The 10760-nt window shown below is 42.9% G+C and overlaps 1 protein-coding gene across 1 annotated transcript in view; it reads left to right on the forward strand.

Moving 5' to 3' along the window:
- Positions 1-8123: 8123 nt before the first annotated feature.
- Positions 8124-10760, forward strand: part of LOC109875037 (probable isoprenylcysteine alpha-carbonyl methylesterase ICME) — a 27483-nt gene continuing 24846 nt past the window's right edge. Inside the window, exon 1 of the mRNA XM_020467182.2 lies at positions 8124-8493. The gene's annotated coding sequence lies outside the window, so the exon portion shown is untranslated. The remainder of the gene's footprint in view (positions 8494-10760) is intronic.

The following is a 10760-nucleotide window of genomic DNA, read 5'->3' on the forward strand; positions in this document are numbered from 1 at the left end:
GAGAGAAAGACCGTGCAGACACTTGGTGAATTCTGTAACTCCGCCTTGTGTGTTTGTGTTTCGTGCCCCTCCTTATACCACCCTGCGATATACCTTAGCATTGGGCTACTTTGAACATGGGGGTAAAAAATATATTTTAGATTAGCATGAGCCCATTTACTAGGTCAACCTAATAGAGAGTAGGGTTTAACAACTCCCTCATAGACCCCACCAGTCGGATCTTTTTGTACCAGCTGTCACAGCTGTTCCATGAAACAGTTTCACATAGATCAATAGGCTCTAGGCTTCATTTCCAACTATAGATCAATAGGCTCTAGGCTTCATTTCCAACTATGGATCAAAAGGCTCCAGGCTTCATTTCCAACTATAGATCAATAGGCTCCAGGCTTCATTTCCAACTATGGATCAATAGGCTCTAGGCTTCATTTCCAACTACGGATCAATAGGCTCCAGGCTTCATTTCCAACTATAGATCAATAGGCTCCAGGCTTCATTTCCAACTATGGATCAATAGGCTCTAGGCTTCATTTCCAACTATAGATCAATAGGCTCCAGGCTTCATTTCCAACTATGGATCAATAGGCTCTAGGCTTCATTTCCAACTATGGATCAATAGGCTCTAGGCTTCATTTCCAACTATAGATCAATAGGCTCCAGGCTTCATTTCCAACTATGGATCAATAGGCTCTAGGCTTCATTTCCAACTATAGATCAATAGGCTCCAGGCTTCATTTCCAACTATGGATCAATAGGCTCTAGGCTTCATTTCCAACTATAGATCAATAGGCTCCAGGCTTCATTTCCAACTATTGATCAATAGGCTCCAGGCTTCATTTCCAACTATTGATCAATAGGTTCATGTTTTCCTATTTATGTTTCCACTAATATATTTTTTTTATGATTATGCTTTAAAACTATAACCTAAAACGCACATATAAGTCGATTAAAAATCTAACCTCAACCCTTTTCGTAATTATATTGTATAGTATATTTTATTCAAAATAGGCAATGTGTCAAAAAATCAGGAGCACGTGTAAGTTTTTCTAAGTTTGCTAGTCTAGGCTATAGACCAAATGTTTGTAGATGGCAGGTAGCCTAGTGGTTAGAGGCTGGCAGCCTAGTGGTTAGAGGCAGGCAGCCTAGTGGTTAGAGGCAGGCAGCCTAGTGGTTAGAGGCGGGTACCCTAGTGGTTAGAGGCAGGTAGCCAAGTGGTTAGAGGCAGGTAGCCTACTGGTTAGAGGCAGGTAGCCTAGTGGTTAGAGGCAGGCAGCCTAGTGGTTAGAGACAGGTAGACTAGTGGTTAGAGGCAGGTAGCCTAGTGGTTAGAGGCAGGTAGCCTAGTGGTTAGAAGAAGGTAGCTTGGTGGTTAGAGGGGGAGGCAGGTAGCCTGGTGGTTAGAGGGGGAAGCAGGTAGCCTGGTAGTTAGATGCAGGTAGCCTACTGGTTATAGGCAGGTAGCCTAGTGGTTGGAGGCAGGCAGCCTAGTGGTTAGAGGCAGGCAGCCTAGTGGTTAGAGGCAGGCAGCCTAGTGGTTAGAGGCAGGCAGCCTAGTGGTTAGAGGCAGGCAGCCTAGTGGTTCGAGGCAGGTAGCCTAGTGGTTAGAGGGGGCGGCAGGTAGCTTGGTGGTTAGAGGGGGAGGCAGGTAGCTTGTTGGTTAGAGGGGGAGGCAGGTAGCCTGGTGGTTAGAGGCAGGTAGCCTAGTGGTTAGAGGCAGGTAGCCTAGTGGTTAGAGGCAGGTAGCCTAGTGGTTAGAGGCAGGTAGCCTAGTGGTTAGAGGGGTAGGCAGGTAGCCTAGTGGTTAGAGACAGGTAGCCTAGTGGTTAGCGAGGGAGGCAGGTAGCCTGGTGGTTAGACGGGTAGGCAGGTAGTCTAGTGGTTAGAGGGGTAGGCAGGTAGCCTAGTGGTTAGAGGGGGGAGGCAGGTAGCCTAGTGGTTAGCGGGGGAGGCAGGTAACCTAGTGGTTAGAGGGGTAGGCAGGTAGCCTAGTGGTTAGAGGGGTTGGCAGGTAGCCTAGTGGTTAGAGGGGGAGGCTGGTAGCCTAGTAGTTAGAAGGGGAGGCAGGTAGCCTAGTGGTTAGAGGGTTAGGCAGGCAGCCTAGTGGTTAGAGGCAGGCAGCCTAGTGGTTAGAGGCAGGTAGCCTAGTGGTTAGAGGCAGGCAGCCTAGTGGTTAGAGGCAGGTAGCCTAGTGTTTAGAGGGGGCGGCAGGTAGCTTGGTGGTTAGAGCCTGGTCTGCAGTTGTGAGGCCGGTTGGTCGTACTGCCAAATTCTCTAAAATGACGTTGGAGTCGGTTTATAGTAGAGAAATGAACATTAAATTCTCTGGCAACAGCTCTGGTGGACATTCCTGCAGTCAGCATGCCAATTGCACACTCCCTCCAAACTTGAGACATATGTGTCATTGTGTTGTGTGACAAAACTACACATTTTAGAGTGGCCTTTTATTGTCCCCTAGCACAAGGTGCACCTGTGTAATGATTATGCTGTTTATTCAGATGCTTGATATGCCACACCTGTCAATTGGCAAAGGAGAAATGCTCACTAACAGGGATGTAAACAAACGTGTGCACAAAATTTGAGAGAAATACGTTGGTTTTTTTGTGTGTGTATGGAACATTTCTGGGATCTTTTATTTCAGCTCATGACACATGGGACCAACGCTGTACATGCTGCGTTTATATTGTTGTACAGTATATGAATGAGGGAACAACAGGCACGGGCTTTCATATTCATTGGTCATTGTTTATTGCGAACTAGCTAACAGGTTTGGACGTGGCTCACTAAATCACATAGCCAGGTAATAGTACTGCCATCTGCTGGACAATTTCGAGATAACATGAAATAGCATTGTGACATATAAAATGGTTAATGTTAGCAGGAAATTCGCTTTTTGCCTGGTTCCTTACAGTCCTGTCAACGACGTTATGAATACTGATTTGTAAACACAGCCATAAAGAGAAACATGGCACAGAAAACAACTTTCTCCAAACGCGGAACTAAATGTACTTGGTATAATCTAGCGGTCAAACAGGGAAATGCTCCTATCGTTTTTCCACTATTGTTTTTTCCCCCTGTAGGGGACTTTAGAAACACAGACAATAATGGCTGTGTTTTGTGTAGGCTTACCCTGGGGTGACATATTGAAAACCGTGTAAATCTCTCTTAAAGACAAGGAGACTTTTATCAATATATTTTCCTGTATTTTTATGCTAATTGGCTGCTAATGTGGCTATCATAAAGAACTACAAATGCCATGATATCTGGAAGATACTGCCAAATCGAGGCAAAGGTAAAAACAAATCTCTGGGTCACAGGGGGCTGCTGAGGGGAGGACCGCTCACAATCATGGCTGGAATGGAGTGAATGGAATCAAACACAGTCAAACCATTCCATTTATTCTTTCCAACCATTACTATAAAACCCATCCTCCCCAATTAAAGTTCCACCAGCTGCCTGTGCTCTGGATTATCTATGTAATTGTAACGGATGTGAAATGGCTAGCTAGTCAGCGGTGGTGCGCTCTAATAGCGTTTCAATCGGTGACTTCACTCGCTCTGAGACCTTGAAGTAGTGGTTCCCCCTTTGCTCTGCAAGGGCTGTGTTTTTTGTGGAGCGATTGGTAACGATGCTTCGTGGTTGTCAGTTGTTGACAGACTAAAGTTATACTGTTACATAATGTTAGCTAAATGTAATGTAATAATGTAGTAATGAATAAAATGGCAACATTTCTTTAAATGGACAATTCTGCGAACTGTCTATTGCGAGTTTTAAATTGATACAATACCTGTTAGCAAAAGTGTCAGCTAGAGATGAGGTGCAGTAGCTTGCAGGGATTTGTAGTTTTGCATGATGTCTACACTGATGCTAATTAGCCTTTTTTCACACTACCCACTCCTCAGACACAAACAATATCAAGAACGCCTAGCTTCACCATATAAGTTAGCTAGCTAGTTAAATTAGCAAGCTAGTTACGTTATCTAGCTAGTTAAGTTAGTTAGCTAGTTAAGTTAGTTAGCTAGTTAAGTCAGCAAGCTAGTTAAGTTAAGTTAGCAAGCTAGTTAAGTTAGCAAGCTAGTTAAGTTAGCTAGCTAGTTAAGTTAGCTAGCTAGACTGTTGGTTTATGAAAGCTAAACTTGTTTTTATGAATTTCTCATGCATTTAAATGACTAGACAAATAGACGGAGTCTAGCCATGCTAATGTTGCTAACTAGCTAACCATGAGTTAGTTACCTAGATAACAGGGATTGTGTAAAATTGGCCAAGAATTGTACATAATTTACACAGAATTGTACATAATTTAAAAAAAAATCCACCCCTTCTTTCTCTCCAATTTCATGGTATCCAATTGGTAGTTACAGTCTTGTCTCATTGCTGCAACTCCTGTATGTTAGCGTACGGACTCGGGAGAGGCGAAGGTCGAGAGCCATGTATCCTCCGAAACACAACCCAACGAAGCCAAGCCGCACTGCTTCTTGACACAAAGCACATGCAACCCGGAAGCACCAATGTGTCAGAGGAAACACCGTACACCTGGCGACAGTGTCAGCATGTACTGCGCCCGGCCCGCCACAGGAGTCGCTAGTGCGCGATGAGACAAGGATCTCCCTGCCGGCCAAACCCTCCCTAACCCGGACGACGCTGGGCCAATTGTGTGCTGCCCCATGGGCCTCCCAGTCGCAGCCCGGCTGCGACAGAGCCTTGGCTTGAACCCAGAATCTCTAGTGGCACAGCTAGCACTGAAATGCAGTGCCTTAGACCACTGCGCCACTCAGGAGGCCCAAGAATTGTACATTTAAACAAATTTACCAATTTTGCCAATTTATTAATTACTAAATGTAGCGAACATTAAATAGTTAATGCAGAGATTCTTACCTTCACCTCGATTCGGCAGTCACAGATCATCATGACCCTGGTGAGTGTTAATGCAGAGATTCTTACCTTCACCTCGATTCGGCAGTCACAGATCATCATGACCCTGGTGAGTGTTAATGCAGAGATTCTTACCTTCACCTCGATTCGGCAGTCACAGATCATCATGACCCTGGTGAGTGTTAATGCAGAGATTCTTACCTTCACCTCGATTCGGCAGTCACAGATCATCATGACCCTGGTGAGTGTTAATGCAGAGATTCTTACCTCCACCTCGATTCGGCAGTCACAGATCATCATGACCCTGGTGAGTGTTAATGCAGAGATTCTTACCTCCACCTCGATTCGGCAGTCACAGATCATCATGACCCTGGTGAGTGTTAATGCAGAGATTCTTACCTCCACCTCGATTCGGCAGTCACAGATCATCATGACCCTGGTGAGTGTTAATGCAGAGATTCTTACCTTCACCTCGATTCGGCAGTCACAGATCATCATGACCCTGGTGAGTGTTAATGCAGAGATTCTTACCTCCACCTCGATTCGGCAGTCACAGATCATCATGACCCTGGTGAGTGTTAATGCAGAGATTCTTACCTCCACCTCGATTCGGCAGTCACAGATCATCATGACCCTGGTGAGTGTTAATGCAGAGATTCTTACCTCCACCTCGATTCGGCAGTCACAGATCATCATGACCCTGGTGAGTGTTAATGCAGAGATTCTTACCTTCACCTCGATTCGGCAGTCACAGATCATCATGACCCTGGTGAGTGTTAATGCAGAGATTCTTACCTCCACCTCGATTCGGCAGTCACAGATCATCATGACCCTGGTGAGTGTTAATGCAGAGATTCTTACCTCCACCTCGATTCGGCAGTCACAGATCATCATGATCCTGGTGAGTGTTAATGCAGAGATTCTTACCTTCACCTCGATTCGGCAGTCACAGATCATCATGACCCTGGTGAGTGTTAATGCAGAGATTCTTACCTCCACCTCGATTCGGCAGTCACAGATCATCATGACCCTGGTGAGTGTTAATGCAGAGATTCTTACCTCCACCTCGATTCGGCAGTCACAGATCATCATGACCCTGGTGAGTGTTAATGCAGAGATTCTTACCTCCACCTCGATTCGGCAGTCACAGATCATCATGACCCTGGTGAGTGTTAATGCAGAGATTCTTACCTCCACCTCGATTCGGCAGTCACAGATCATCATGACCCTGGTGAGTGTTAATGCAGAGATTCTTACCTCCACCTCGATTCGGCAGTCACAGATCATCATGACCCTGGTGAGTGTTAATGCAGAGATTCTTACCTCCACCTCGATTCGGCAGTCACAGATCATCATGACCCTGGTGAGTGTTAATGCAGAGATTCTTACCTTCACCTCGATTCGGCAGTCACAGATCATCATGACCCTGGTGAGTGTTAATGTAGAGATTCTTACCTTCACCTCGATTCGGCAGTCACAGATCATCATGACCCTGGTGAGTGTTAATGCAGAGATTCTTACCTTCACCTCGATTCGGCAGTCACAGATCATCATGACCCTGGTGAGTGTTAATGCAGAGATTCTTACCTTCACCTCGATTCGGCAGTCACAGATCATCATGACCCTGGTGAGCGTTATGAAGCTTGAGGCATTTGTAGTTCTACACGATAGCCACATTAGCAGCTAATTAGCATTTCATTTTTTTTTAATGTTTTGGACGGGGAATATAAGTAAATATATTGACAAAAGTCACCTTGTCCGAGATACATTTACATGATTATCAAAACGTCACGCCAGGGTAAGCCTATAAGAAACACAGCCTATATGAAGTGTTTCTTAAATCCCCTATGGGAAAAATGAATGGTAGAAAAACGATTGGAACCATTTCCGTATTTGACCGCTAGGTTTTATGGGTATTATGGGGCATACTGTGGTACCCGTACAGCGTTCACATACTAGTCGGATTAGGAAACTCGCTAATTCGTTGAACGAGACATGTGATTAACTACAACCATTTACCAAGTCGAAAATGTCCCAGTTTCCTAGTTCCGATTTGTACGTAAACGCGGCATCTATAGATCTCGCCAGCTTGTAGTCCTAAAACCCAGAAATGAGTTACCTCTGGTTCGTTCAGCCATCCTTATGGGGGAAATTAATGGAGAAAATATCAGATAATTTCAGTTAGTTAACATGACCTTTATGAATTATGAGGCCTTTAGGTACTTTTTAAAAAATTACATAAATGCTTCAACTTCACAAAAAGTTAAATTAGCTGAAGAGTATCTCAAAAGAACAAAATGTTTAAGATATCCTAAACCTGTGTTTACCCCAGACCTTGTTTTCAGCATTTAACTCAAAAACCCTACAAAAACTCCATTCATTTTCCCATAGGCTTTGTCCTTGGAGCCATGGCAGAGTTCGTGCAGTAAGCTATGATTTAGGGCCTGCTATAGGGCTGGAGGGAGACTCCTAGCACATCTCTCTTCCACCTAGCCTCGCCACATGGGTGAGTTGTGGGGTAGGATATTTTCCCTGGGGGAATCACAGGGGGCCTTGGTAAAGGCTTGAAAGTTAAACAGCTCACAATAATGCAATTTAATGTTTGTATCATGTTCTTCTTATTTCTTGTGTGTTTTTGTTCCACGTTACTTTTTTGCATACTGATATTGAATGCTGCATTGTTAGAAAGAGTGTAAGTAACAGTATAACTTTAGACCTTCCCCTCGCCCATACCCGGGACCCTCTGCACAGATCAACAACAGTCACCCGTCGTTACCCATCGCTACACTAAAGCCGAGACACTTGCAGAGGGGAAACACTACTTCAAGGTCTCAGAGCAAGTGACGTCACCGATTGAAACACTATTTAGCGCTGCACCACTGCTAACTAAGCTAGCGTTTCATATCCGTTACAAGAGCATGCAAGAAAGGCAGTTCACTGTACTTGTGCACATAACAGTAAAACGTGAAAGTCCCAATGTCCATCCCCCCAAAAGACGTATATTCTGCTTGTTTTAATTGGCTGAATATCAGCTGTTCTGTAAACATATGTTATTCATATTTTTTATAATTATTCAAGACCTATCCAAATATTCATAAATCGATTATGTATTGTAGATGAGAATATTGACCTATAAATATATTTTAAAAAATTTAAGAAAAAAAAACTGTGTGCAGAATGACAACTCACATAGCCAATCAAACTTCAATGTACAGTAACCAGTACTCCCGCCTTCTAAGAAATAAACCAATGGAAAAGAAGAATGTGGTGTACAGTAGACCCGGTTCCATGTTCCTACTTTAGGGCAGCCTCGGATATCTCAATACCGCCATCCTGTTGTTGTAAAATCGGCATTTTTTATGTTCGAACAAGACGTACCTTTCCAAAACCTGGAACGAAAAGATAATACTTAAGATCACGACATAGCAAGTATAGGAATACGACTTTAATTGCGACATATTTGGGACCATTTTCCGGAGCCTGGATGCTTTCAGAGCTGACATTTCATTCGGGATTTAGACCGAAAATATTTTCTTATCTTTGAACATTTTACATACAACCACCAAACCTTTAATTCCTGCAGGAATAGGTTTACGAAGAAACATTGTAGCCTACCCCGTCTAAACGGTAAGTCGTTTCTAGAGATGCAAAAAAATCCGATATAACAGGTGCTTCTGTATATTTTACATCTCCTGTTTAGGGGTAGATCATCTTTAAAATTGTAGATAGATTGTAGCTTCCATCAAAGTAATTGTCTGCATCATTTCCAATTCTCCATATATTTTTCTGTATATATATATATACAAAACATTACACATTCATACATACGTACACACATATACATGTAAAATACATATTTATATATATATGTATGTATCACACACATCTTTGAAATATATTTTCCTTTATTATTTTCCACAAACCCTACCGGCCCTTCCCTAATTGGAGTAAACTAGTGAACAACAACACTTAGCTTTCTACTTCCAGCTTATACATACAATATACGTTTTACGGACACAATCTATTTTACATGAGTTACCTTTTGTTTGTTTTTACTCCCATCCTTCAGCTACCCTCAACCCCCCCTCCCATCTATTTCAAATCAAATCAAACTTCGTGTCACAACACACCCCGAATACAACAGGTGTAGGTAGACCTGACTGTGAAATGCTTACTTACAAGCCCTTAACCATGCTTTTCGACCTGTCCCCAAATTGTCATTGGTTCAGTTTGTTTTGATATTTTAACCTGCGTGCGGTGATTGCGTTTGGTGTAGGGGGTGAAAATAAATGTATACACGATGGCGCAGGCGCGCAGCCGGTTTGGGTTCTGTGTTAGGTTGGAGTCATTAAAACAAATTTTTCAACCACTCCACAAATTTCTTGTTGACAAACTATAGTTTTGGCAAGTCGGTTAGGACATCTACTTTGTGCATGACACATGTAATGTTTCCAACACTTGTTTACAGACAGATTATTTCACTTATAATTCACTGTATCACAATTCCAGTGGGTCAGAAGTTAACATACACTAAATTGACTGTGCCTTTAAACAGCTTGGAAAATTCTAGAAAAGTATGTCATGGCTTTAGAAGCTTCTGATAGGCTGACTGACATCATTTGAGTCAATTGGAGGTGTACCTGTGGATGTAGGTTCTGGTTCATTTGGAAGCACATCATTCCTGACATCAGTCAGGAAGTTAAAGCTTGGTCGCAAATGGGTCTTCCAAATGGACAATGACCCCAAGAAAACTTCCAAAGTTGTGGCAAAATGGCTTAAGGACAACAAAGTCAAGGTATTGGAGTGGCCATCACAAAGCCCTGACCTCAATCCCATAGAAAATCTGTGGGCAGAACTGAAAAAGTGTGTGCGAGCAAGGAGGCCTACAAACCTGACTCAGTTACACCAGCTCTGTCAGGAGGAATGGGCCAAAATTCACCCACCTTATTGTGGGAAGCTTGTGGAAGGCTACCTGAAACATTTGACCCAAGTTAAACAATTTAAAGGTAATGCTACCAAATACTAATTGAGTGTATGTAAACTTCTGACCCACTGGGGATGTGATGAAAGAAATAAAAGCTGAAATAAATCATTCTCTCTCCTATTATTCTGACATTTCACATTCTTAAAATAAAGTGCAGGGAATTTTTACCAGGATTAAATGTCAGGAATTGTGAAAAACTGAGTTTAAATGTATTTGGCTAAGGTGTATGTGAATTCTGACTTCAACTGTATATACAGGGGGAACCGGTACCGAGTTAATGTGCGGGGGTACAGGTCAGTCGAGGTAATCTGTACATGTAGGTAGGAGTAAAGTGACTATGCATAGATAATAAACAGCGAGTACCACCCCCCAAAAGGGGTGGTAGAAGCTGTTAAGCAGCCTTTTGGACCTAGATTTGGCGCTCCGGTACCGCTTGTTGTGTGGTATAAGAGAGAAAAGTGGATGATTGGAGTCTTGGTCAATTTTTTGGGCCTTCCTCTGCACCGCCTAGTATATAGGTTGTAGAAGGATGGAAGCTTGGCCCCAGTGATATACTGGGCCGTACACACTACCCTCTGTAGCGATATTTTAGAGATTATTTCATTTTCAAATAACCGAAAGTTAGAGGTTATAATCTGAATAAAGTGAAAAAGGCCTTTCTTGAACATGGAATGAGACATTTTTACTAATCTGCTAGAGAACCAGTTTGGATTCAAGTATAACTTTTGTATGACTGATGCCTTTAGTGAGAGGTCTAATGCTTTAATATTTAATCATTTCTGCCCTCCGGATTCATATTCATTATATAAATACGGACCTTTAATTTTGTCTGTCTTGCCGTTCGATATAAAATTGAATATTATTTGCTCATATCATTTAAATAAAACAGGTCGCTAGGTGTAGGCAAGAC

The sequence above is a fragment of the Oncorhynchus kisutch genome, linkage group LG3 (genome assembly GCF_002021735.2).
Source record: "Oncorhynchus kisutch isolate 150728-3 linkage group LG3, Okis_V2, whole genome shotgun sequence".
NCBI lineage: Eukaryota > Metazoa > Chordata > Actinopteri > Salmoniformes > Salmonidae > Oncorhynchus > Oncorhynchus kisutch.